Raw genomic sequence first — 11723 nt, 5'->3', positions numbered from 1 at the left:
AGAAATTTAAAAAATATCTAATTGTTAAATCTACAAACCTTTGGAGTTCCATCCCCTAAACCCCCAGCACCAGAAGTGCTCTCATGTGCCAAAGTTCTATTATGTGAAGGTGATTTCCATACAGAAAATGTAGGCTCAGGGACATCAGCCTCGGGACTATCATTCCTACCCTCAGAAGCGACAAATGTAGAATTAACCGCTTTTGGAGGAAGTATCTGTTTTGCTGCCTTGTCGACATTGAGAGAACCATTCTCTGATCCAAAGCATTTATGGTTTAGTATGAACAATGAATAAAGGCGACAAAGAAAGCAGTCATAAACTATAAAAAAAACTACGAAACATCAAAATATAGAAAACACAATTAGCTTGGAAGTGGACGACACCTTTAGTTCAGGCTTGACCATGAGGTACAACATGCTGTTGTTTATATTTTTCTAGTATGGCTTGCCTTCTTTTCCTGCTCTCCTCCTTAATTCTATCAACATCCTCCTCTTCTTATTCCGCTAGTTGATCTTCATAATCTTCTTCTACCTCTTCATCTCTAAAAGCAGAGAGCAGCATATAAGATAAATTTGAAGTACGCTAGGATACATCCAATGATTAAATGACATTGTATACCTCAGTGGTTTCTTTTCCCGCCTTTCTAGATCATCATCCATGATGCTGGGCACCATTACTGATCTTTTTTTCCTTTCCTGTAGTGGTAATCCGGTTCATCTTTCAAATGCCTGGAATCTTTCGACCTATCTCGATCCCCATATGCATCATTATAACCATCACATAGATGTTTGCCTACCCAACCACTCTCAGTCTCCCTACCTCTCTCTTTATCCCGAACTCTTTCCCTATCCCCCGTCCCCTCCCTATTCCTGTACCTATCTCTCTCCCTGTCCCTATCCCGAATCTTCTCCTTCTCCTTCTCTCTCTCTCCCTCTCTTCTAAAAAAAATTATGAAAAACTCAGAGTAAGAAGTAACCCAAAATCCAAAGCCAAACAAGAAGATTGAGCCTGACATACTAAAATTACATTTTCTGCCACCAAATACAATAATGATAAAAAATAAATAAATGAAAACCTAAACTTATCCACCTTCCATAATTTTCTGTAACCTTCTATCCCATTGAGGTTTCATGCTCTGAAGAAACATTTACTTTGGCCTCAAAAGAAATTGATTCATTCTTATTTTTCCTACAACACACAACCTTCTTAAAACAAAACAATCACCTAGTACGCTTTAATACAGTATGCTAGAGCAAAAAAGTATGTCTTGTAAGGTCAGCTTGTAAAATAACATTCTTAATTATCTCTCTAAGATTCCTGTGATTTATGATTACTTCCAAAACCATTGGTGTGCCCCCAACATCCCCCTCCCCCCCCCCCCCAAAAAAAAAAAAGAAAAGAAAGAAGAATAATCTAGTCAATAAAGGAATGGGGGAAAATGTTAACCCAATCAACTGCTGAAAACCGTTATCTATATTTCATGTTAGCATTCATTGAAGACAGAGAGAGGGAAAAGTGAACAATTTAGTCAAACCAAAGGGGAAAGTTTATCATCCTCACCTCATTCAAACAAAAAGAAGGCTGCACGGAGTTTGGATTTTGACTCAGAACCTCTTCCAAGGATTTTTGATACTTCGTAAGGCAAAGAAGAAGTTGTCCTCCTTTCGTATGCAAGGCTTTAGGTGCGTAGGGCAGCAGTTGTTTTCAAGTAATTCCTTCTCATCCTGCATTTTTAACCAGAGCAAAATACAGGAAATTTTGTGTTTAGAAAATGTAAACATGACTATTCATCAAATTATCCAAGGGAATATTTAGAAGAATTAAGTCTTTAAAAGGTAGTAATGTCATATTCCGGCAAATGCCGAAAGTGATTATTCTTTATACTCAATTCAATCACACAATCAATGCCAATACAAAAGACATACAGTTGACACAATATTCAACCTCCCTGAGGTCTAGAATGAAACAAAAGAACTTAAACAACAGTTTATGCAAATAGAAATAATAGTTAACAGTTAGACAATGAGGACAGCCTATACATAAAAGCATATCAATACATATGGTACAAATGCAGGGGAAAGGGCCAATTATTGTTTGGCTTCCACCAGGGAACGATCCTCCACCGAAAATATGATTATAGCCTCCCCATCCATTATATTCTTAATGATGGCCATAAACCTATACGGCACAGTATGTACTCATAAGAAATCAATTCTATGACAAACATTTGTGTCTATCAAAGCTACAAAAATAATTGTGTGATCAATATTACACATTCTATAAGGTCAAATTTTTTGTTCTTCGAAAGAATTACTGGTTGGTTGAATGGTGAATCTCATCTTTACATGTGCTTGGCCACAGCAGGCAGAGCCTCTGCATGTGTCTACCTTAGAGTTTTTACACTTCATACATGGCACATATTGGTAAAAGATTTGATAAAGCAACAAAGATTTCCAAAAATCAAAGACGACTACCACCTTATACTACTCAAAGTTGATACAATAAAGGCCTTCATAATCAGCCCGGTAAATGTTACCATTTGCAAGAACTCAAGTAAAATCCCGGATCATTTTTTCTTTAAGTCAGTACACATGGTTTTTCCATAGGTCCAATAGACTACGTCAAGTCAAAGAGGTTTTCTTATAGGGCAGCTGAACTAGATACATTGAGTTTACTTTTGATCTACAAAATAACTGTACTATAATACCCAGACTTTTTTATTTAAATAAGTTGGAATACCAACCAACTTTTTATAAGTTCAGCATAAGTATGCAATTCCCTTTAAAATTAGCATAGTATGTTCATTTGTGATCAAATTTAAGTTTCATCAAGTTTAATTTGCTCGATGTGATAGTGTCGGGTTGTTTAATGGTTCAGATGTTAATTTGGAATCAGATGTAAGTTTCATCCACTTAAATTTGTTATTCATATTAAAGTGCTGGGTTGTCTAAGTGTTAACCGTTGTATTTGACTCCTAAATCCAGAGTTGCACTCAATTTTTTTAACATGATAAAACTCCCAAACTAGGCAACTCCCTAAGAGGTCTTTACCTATTTTCTTTCGCTAGTTACTAAAAAATATTATTGCTTTATTGATGGATTCGGTGTTCTATCAATATCTTCTTGAAGATGTGATCACATTCAACCAACTATAGACAAAGTACTAGAAGTCTCTAGATATGGTTCACCAATGAAACCTTTTTCAAACTCACAAAATCACAATAAATAAAAAATTTATAAGAAAAATAGAGGATAACATATAAATGAAATATTCTGTCAATCACTGGATTACAATACATCGCCATGGAAAGCATCCATGAATGCCAAAACACATTTCTCTAACCGCAATCGCAGGCCATCACTAAAAACCCATAACATACTTCTCATGTGATGCATGTACAAATTACAAGAAAAAGGAGAGAACATGGGATTATCAGTAGGTTCAATGTGGCCTCAGTTGAACATGCTATCTCAGGTAGGACATACCATATACTTCATTTGGTTATTCAAATCAGTTTTCTATTATACACGATTTTCCAGAAACCTAGTTCAGTTTCTATTATCTACATTAAATGTTCAGCAAACAAAGAATAAAACCAACATATTGAATGTGAAACTGCAAGAGCTTAATGCAATTAGAGGGGAGAGGAAATAGAATGACAAATACAGTTTTACGAACTCCAGCAGGTCTCTCTCCGAAATTATCATCATGCTGATCTCTCACTCTGCACAAATCGGTGAAATTGTGACTATGAAGCAGTGGAAATTAACATCTTAAAGTAATCACAGTTATCATATCCAGGCTCAAAAAATTTAAAAATAAACCATCCAAGTTCACATAAGGAATCAAAAGAACCATGGTAGACCTTGAGGTCGATTCGTGCAAATCATGCTTACCCACGTATGCAAGAAATTTAAAAAATATCTCATTGTTAATTGGTGATCTGCAAACCTTTGGAGTCCCATCCTCTAAACCCCCAGCACCAGAAGTGCTCTCATGTGCCAAAGTTCCATTACGTGAAGGTGATTTCCATACAGAAAATGTTGGCTCGGGGACATCAGCCTCGGGACTATCATTCCTACACTCAGAAGCGACAGATGTAGAATTAACCGCTTTTGGAGGAAGTTTCTGTTCTGCTGCCTTGTCGACATTGAGAGAACTACTCTCTGATCCAAAGCATTTATAGTTAGTATGAAAAATGAATAAAGGCCACAAAGAAAGCAGTCATAAACTATAAAGAAAACTCTGAAACATCAAAATATAGAAAACACAATTAGCTTGGAATTGGACGACACCTTTAGTTGAGGCTTGAACATGAGGTACAACCTGCTTTTGTGACTGCTGTTGCTGTTGTTTATATTTTTCTAGTATGGCTTGGCTTCTTTACCTACTCTCCTCCTTAACTCTGTGAACATCCTCCTCTTCTTGTTCCGCTAGTTGTAATGAAACCCTATCTTCATAATCTTCTTCTACCTCTTCATCTCTAAAAGCAGAGAGCAGCATATAAGATAAATTTGAAGTAAGCTAGGATACATCCAATGATTAAATGAAATTGTATACCTCAGCGGTTTCTTTTCCCGCCTTTCCAGATCATCATCCATGATGCTGGGCACCTTTACTGGATCTTTTTTTCTTTCCTGTAGTGGTAATCCGGTTCATCTTTCAAATGCCTGGAATCTTTCGACCTATCTCAACCACCATATGCATCATTATGACCATCATATAGATGTCTGCCCACCCAACCACTCAGTCTCCCTACCACTATCTTTATTCCGAAGTCTTTCCCTCTCCCTTTCCCTCTCCCCCTCCCCCTCCCTATTCCTGTACCTATCTCTCTCCATGTCCCAGACCTTCTCCCTGTCCCCGTCCCAGACATTCTCCCTGTCCCTGTCCCAATCCTTCTCCTTCTCCCTTCTCACTCTCCCTCCCTTCTAAAAATAATTATGAAAAACTCAGACTGAGAACAGGACTAAGATTTAAAACCCAAAATCCAAAGCCAAACAAGAAGATTGAGCCCGACATACTAAAATTACATTTTCTGCCACCAAATACAATAATGGTAAAAAATAAATAAATGAAAACCTAAACTTATCAACCTTCCATATTTTTGTATAACCTTCTATCCCAAGGAGGTTTCATGCTCTGAAGAAACATTTATTTTGGCCTAAAAGGAAATTGATTCATTCTTATTTTTCCTGTTCCACATAACCTTCTTAAAACAAAACAATCACCTAGTATGCTTTAGATTAGTATGCCAGAGCTAAAAAGTATGCCTTGTAAGGTCAGCGTCTAAAATAATATTCTCAATTCTCCCTCTAAGATTCCTATGATATTTATGATTACTTCCAAAACAATGGTGTGCCCCCACACACCCCCCTCTCCCCACCTAAAAAAAAAAGAAGAATAATCTAGTCAATAAAGGAATGGGGAAAAATGTTAACCCAATCAATTGCTGAAAACCGTTATCTATATTTCATGTTAGCATTCATTGAAGACACAGAGAGAGGGAAAATTGAACAATTTAGTCAAAACAAAGGGGGAAGTTTATCATCTTCACCTCATTCAAACGAAAAGAAGGCTGTACGGAGTTTGAATTTTGACATAGAATCTCTTCCAAGGATTTTTGATACTTCGATAAGGGAAAGAAGAAGTTGTCCTCCTTTCGTATGCAAAGCTTTAGGTGCATGGGGCAATAGTTGTTTTCAAGTAATTCCTTCTCATCCTGCATTTTTAACCAGAGCAAAATACAGGAAATTTTGTGTTTAGAAAATGTAAATATGACTCTTCATCAAATTATCCAAGGGAATATTTAGAAGAATTAAGTCTTTAAGAGGTAGTAATGTCATATTCAAGCAAATGCCGAAAGTGGTTATTCTTTATACTCAATTCAATCGCACAATCAATGCCAATAGAAAAGACATACAGTGGACACAATATTCAACCTCCCTGAGGTCTAGGAATAAAATAAAAGAACATAAATAATAGTATATGCAAATAGAAATAATAGTTAACAGTTAGACAATGAGGACAGCCTATACATAAAAGCATATCAATACATATGGTACAAATGCCGGGGAAAGGGCCAATAATTGATTGGCTTCCACCAGGGAACGATCCTCCACCGAAAGTATGATTATAGCCTCCCCATTCATTATATTCTTCATGATGGCCATAAACCTATATGGCACAATATGTACTCAAAAGAAATCAATTCTATGATAGACATTTGTGTCTGTCATATCTACAAAAATAATTGTATGATCAACATTACACATTCTATCGGGTCAAACTTTTTGTTCGTTGAAAGAATTGCTGGTTGGTTGAATGGTGAATCTCATCTCTACATGTGCTTGGGCACAGCTAGCAGAGCCTCTGCATGTGTCTACCTAGGAGTTTTTACACTTTATACATGGCACATATTGGTAAAAGAGTTGAAAAAGCAACAAAGATTTCCTAATTCAAAGACGGGTACCATCTTATACTCCTCACAGTTGATACAATAAGGTCTATATAATCAGCCCGGTAAATGTTACCATTTGCAAAAACTCAAGTAAAATTCCTGATCATTTTTTCTTTAAGTCAGTACACATGGCTTTTCCATAGGTCCAACAAACTACGTCAGGTCAAAGAGGTTTTCTTATAGGGCAACTGAACTAGATACATTGAGTTTACTTTTGATCTACAAAATCACCGTACTATAATACCCACCTTTTTTTTTTATTTAAATAAGTTGCAATACCAAGCAACTTTTTAGAAGTTTAACATAAGTATGCAATTCCCTTTAAAATTAGCATAGTATGTTCATTTGCAATCAAATTTACATTTCATCAACTTTAATATGCTCGATGTGATAGTGTCGAATTGTTTCATGGTTCAGATGTTAAGTTGGAATCAGATTTAAGTTTCATCCACTTTAATTTGTTATTCATAATTAAAGTGCTGGGTTGTCTAAGTGTTAACTGTTGTATTCGACTCCTAAATCCACAGTTGCACTCAATTTTTTAACGCGATAAAACTCCCAAACTAGGCAACTCCCTAAGAGGTCTTTACCTATTTTCTTTAGCTAGTTACTAAAAAATAATATTGCTTTACTGATGGATTTTGTGTTCTATCAATATCTTCATGAAGATGTGATCACATTCAACCAACTATAGATAAAGTCCTAGAAGTCTCTAGGTATGGTTCACCAGTGAAACCTTTTTCAATCTCACAAAGTCACAATAAATAACAAATTTATAAGAAAAATAGATGATAACATATAAAAGAAATATTCTGTCAATCGCTGGATTACAATACATCGCTATGGAAAGCATCCATGAATGCCAAAACACATTTCTCTAACCGCAATCGCAGGCCATCACTAAAAACCCATAACATACTGCTCATATGGTGCATGTACAAATTACAAGAAAAAGGAGAGAACATGGGATTATCAGCAGGTCCAAAGTGGCTTCAGTTGAACATGCTATCTCAGGCAGGACAAACCATATACTTCGTTTAGTTTTTCAAATCAGTTTTCTATTATAGATGATTTTCCAGAAACCTAGTTCAGCTTTCTATTATCTACATTAAATGTTCAGCAAACAAAGAAGAAAGCCAACACTTTGAATGTGAGAATGCAAGAGCTTAATGCAATTAGAGCGGAGAGGAAATAGAACAACATCTACAGTTTTACGAACTCCAGCAGGTCTCTCGCCAAAAATATCATCACAGAACATATCTGCTGATCTCTCACTCAGCACAAATTGGAGAAATTATGACTATGAAGCAGTGGAAATTAGCATCTTAAAGTAATCGCAGTTATTATATCCAGGCTCAAAAAATTAAAAATAAACCATCCAAGGTCACATAAGGAATCAAAAGAACCATGGTAGACAAGCTTGGGGTTGATTCATGCAAATCATGCTTACCCACGTATGCCAGAAATTTAAAAAATATCGAATTGTTAGTTGCTACAAACCTTTGGAGTCCCATCCCCTAAACCCCCAGCACCAGAAATGCTCTCATGTGCCAAAGTTCCATTACGTGAAGGTGATTTCCATACAAAAAATGTAGGCTTGGGACTATCATTCCAACCCTCAGAAGCGACAGATGTAGAATTAACCGCTTTTGGAGGAAGTTTCTGTTCTGCTGCCTTGTCGACATTGAGAGAACCATTCTCTTATCCAAAGCACATTTATGGTTTAATATGAACAATGACTAAAGGCCACAATTAAAGCAGTCATAAACGAAAAATAAAACTCTGAAACATCAAAATATAGAAAACAAAATTAGCTTGGAAGTGGACGACACCTTTTGTTCAGGCTTGACCATGAGGTACAACCTGCTTTTGTGACTACTGTTGCTGTTATTTATATTTTTCTAGTATGGATTGCCTTCTTTTCCTGCTCACCTCCTTAATTCTGTCAACATCCTCCTCTTCTTGTTCTGCTAGTTGTAATGCAACCCTATGTTCACAATCTTCTTGTACCTGTTCATCTCTAAAAGCAGAGAGCAGCATATAAGATAAATTTGAAGTAAGCTAGGATACATCCAATGATTAAATGACGTTGTATACCTCAATGGTTTCTGTTGGAATATGTACTCCAGAATACCGTGGGGGTATTCTGGTCTTTTTGGGGGTAGTTTTATTCTTCTTGTGTTATTAAGTTGTGTCGGCTATGTGGGTTTAAGTCCCACATCGCCTAGTTTAGTCTATTTGTAATTTCCCCTCTATTATAAATAGAGGGGCTTACCTATCAATTAATTGATCAGTATTTTACAACGTCCATCTTCTCTTCTCTCTGGAGTTCTGGTTACAGTCCTAGGTTTTCTCGTGGTATCAAGCTAGGCGATCGGTGGTCGATTCTCTTCACAATTTGCGGTTTTGAGAGTCGTTTAAATTTCTGGGTTGGAAGAGAAACCTAGTTCATAAAAGGAGGAGGACTAGGGTTTTGTTTGTCAATCGAAGGAGTGTTCTTCTCGAGTCTTGTTGCTCTGGTTTCTTTCTTGCGATTCACGCTACTATGAATCTGGTTTCTCGTAATATTGGTATTTCTGCTGGTTTTCTCGGTGTGTTTCGTCCTACCTCGATTCATTGGTTTCGCCTGCGGTTCACGGTGGAGTTTCACGCGGAGGTCGGTGATGAGTTCTTCGATCGACATAGAACGGGTTTCCGCTTTTGCTATTGACGGATGTTGAATCGAGTGCCGCATGATTGAATTGTCTCCTGGTTTTCTTGGTTTGTCTCTTGATTCCTTTCCGCTGGTTCCACCTCTGCTTTGCTACGGTTTATGGTGTTTTCTAGTTCGAAGGATTGGTTGATGGCTACTCGCTGATCCAGTATCGATTAGTTTGTTGATTGCACTGTTATGCAATCTCTTGGTTAAGTGTCATGACTTCTTTTTGCCTCTGCTAATGACATCATTGGCCACTGATTTTGCTACTGATTTGAAGTAGATAGAAAGATCCTTCTTCGGTTTGCTATTGTTGGTGAGATCCCTTCTTCTCAGGTTTTCTCTCCCAGTTTATCGCCATGGTGTTCTGAGGTTACCACCTGCCCCACCATTGGTTCTGGTTTCCGTTTTGTCTCCTACTTTATCGTTTTTGGTAAATCCTACTTTATTGCCTAGTGTTGCTCCTCTATCAACAAGTTTTACTCTTGGTTTCAGAAACCGTAAGGAAGAAAGACACAATTTTTTGGTATTTACAATCAAGGCCAACCCTTTAAAAATATACAAAAGTTGTTCTTTCCTAAAGTTATTTCTGATTGGCCCCTATATTCTCTGAAATTCCTACTCTGTCCTTCCCTGTTGAATTTAATGCCCATTATATCCTTGTTTTGTTACAATTTTCTTAATGGGTTTTTAAATTTACATTATTTACAAGATTGCCACTCTCCATAGCCATTATTTTACTTATTGCATCCCATTGCTTTTTGTTTATCAAAAAGGCCCTTGCAAAATTCTGGTTATTTACGGAACTATCATTACCTTTTAATATATTCTCCTATTTGACTACCCAATTGACCCTTGAAAATTCTGATTTATTACCAGTTTGCCCTTTGGCTTGGATTGTATTTAAAAGTGGATTTCCATCAAATTACAGCCATGCCATCCTTTTTACCAACACCATTCCCTTTCAATAATTCTAATTCCCTTCATATCCCATACCTTTGGTATTTACCCATAACACCTTTGGAAACTTCTGGTAAATTACAATTTTACCATTCCTTCCTTTTTAATTACCCATAACACTTTTAGAAAATTCTGGAATATTATGTTTTTGTCCTATCTTTTACATTATCTCTGTTATGTCCACGTGTACTACACGTGAGGGGATTATGTACGGTACACTGCGGAGACATTGTAAAAGCGGAACTTGCGGGAACAGCTTGTGCGAAAGCATAGGCGATCGGAGTTTTCACCATTGCAATGGGTATCTACTTTGTTATTGGGTTGAGTTTGTCGTAAGGGGAGATTGAAGTATTGAAATATTGAAGATATTTGGTTGTTGCCTATTTGAGGACTTTCGATTGGGTTGATCTGGTTTTTTCCTTGCTGATTCAGTTTGTTTTAGCTTACTTCTGCTCTAGTTATTTCACTTCAAGATTTTATGTCACTATGACAATCGAGATTCATCACTGGATAGCTATTGAAGATCGTTGAAAGCTGCCTTTTTGGAAGACATTCCAGTCCTGGTTTCTTGATCATGTCTGTCCAAGTTTTGAAGATCTATTTTTTCAAGTTCTTGAAGGTTTATTTGGGAATTGCATTCATATGTCAAGCTGGATTCTGCTACAACTTAGTTTTTTCTCATTTTTGTTCAAGTTGGGCATTAGTACCTTGTATGCGTCAACTTGAGGGGAGTGTTAGCATTATTATAGAGTTCTTTTTTATTTAGTTCAAGCTGGATTTTTCCTTCTTCTCTTATTTGTATAATCCACTTGAGGGGGAATGTTGGAATATGTACTCCGGAATACCGTGGGGGTATTACGGTCTTTTTGGGGGTAGTTTTATTCTTCTTGTGTTATTAAGTTGTGTCGGCTATGTGGGTTTAAGTCCCACATCGCCTAGTTTAGTCTATTTGTAATTTCCCCTCTATTATAAATAGAGGGGCTTACCTATCAATTAATTCAGTCAAGTATTTTACAACGTCCATCTTCTCTTCTCTCTAGAGTTACTGGTTACAGGTCCTAGGTTTTCTACAGTTTCTTTTCACGCCTTTCCAGATCATCATCCATGATGCTGGGCACCTTTACTGGATCTTTTTTTCCTTTCCTGTAGTGGAAATCCGGTTCATCTTTCAAATGCCTGGAATCTTTCGACCTATCTCGACCACCATATGCATCATTATGACCATCATACAGATGTCTGCCCATCCAACCACTCTCAGTCTCCCTATCTCTATCTTTATCCCGAACTCTTTCCCTCTCCCTTTCCCTCTCCCCCACCCCCTCCCTATTCCTATACCTATCTCTCTCCCTGTCCCTCTCTCGATCCTTCTCCTTCTCTCTCTCCCTCTCTTCTAAAAATAATTATGAACAACTCAGACTAAGAACAGGACTTAGATTTAAAATCCAGAATCCAAAGCCAAAGAGGAAGAAAGAAATAAAAACAGAGTAGATTACAATCTTCACTTCAAAATAGCACAAATTAGAATGACTAAAAAATAACGAAGAGAAAAGTGGAAGAAGGATGAAATTCAATTGAGGCAGCGATCAAAAAACCCAGTTGTCCCAAGAA

At 37.0% G+C, this 11723-nt stretch overlaps 1 long non-coding RNA gene across 1 annotated transcript; it reads right to left on the bottom strand.

Moving 5' to 3' along the window:
- Window positions 1–511: 511 nt before the first annotated feature.
- On the bottom strand, window positions 512–11360 carry LOC122647241. The gene is made up of 3 exons (XR_006330832.1): window positions 11187–11360; window positions 820–825; window positions 512–541 (listed from the first exon to the last, which is right to left on the bottom strand). It is a non-coding gene; the product is annotated as an uncharacterized LOC122647241 (long non-coding RNA).
- Window positions 11361–11723: the final 363 nt, after the last annotated feature.

Source organism: Telopea speciosissima, unplaced genomic scaffold, assembly GCF_018873765.1.
Source record: "Telopea speciosissima isolate NSW1024214 ecotype Mountain lineage unplaced genomic scaffold, Tspe_v1 Tspe_v1.0015, whole genome shotgun sequence".
Lineage (NCBI taxonomy): Eukaryota > Viridiplantae > Streptophyta > Magnoliopsida > Proteales > Proteaceae > Telopea > Telopea speciosissima.
Note: the sequence above shows the minus strand (reverse complement) of the source record. Positions and strands in the feature narration are given on the sequence as shown.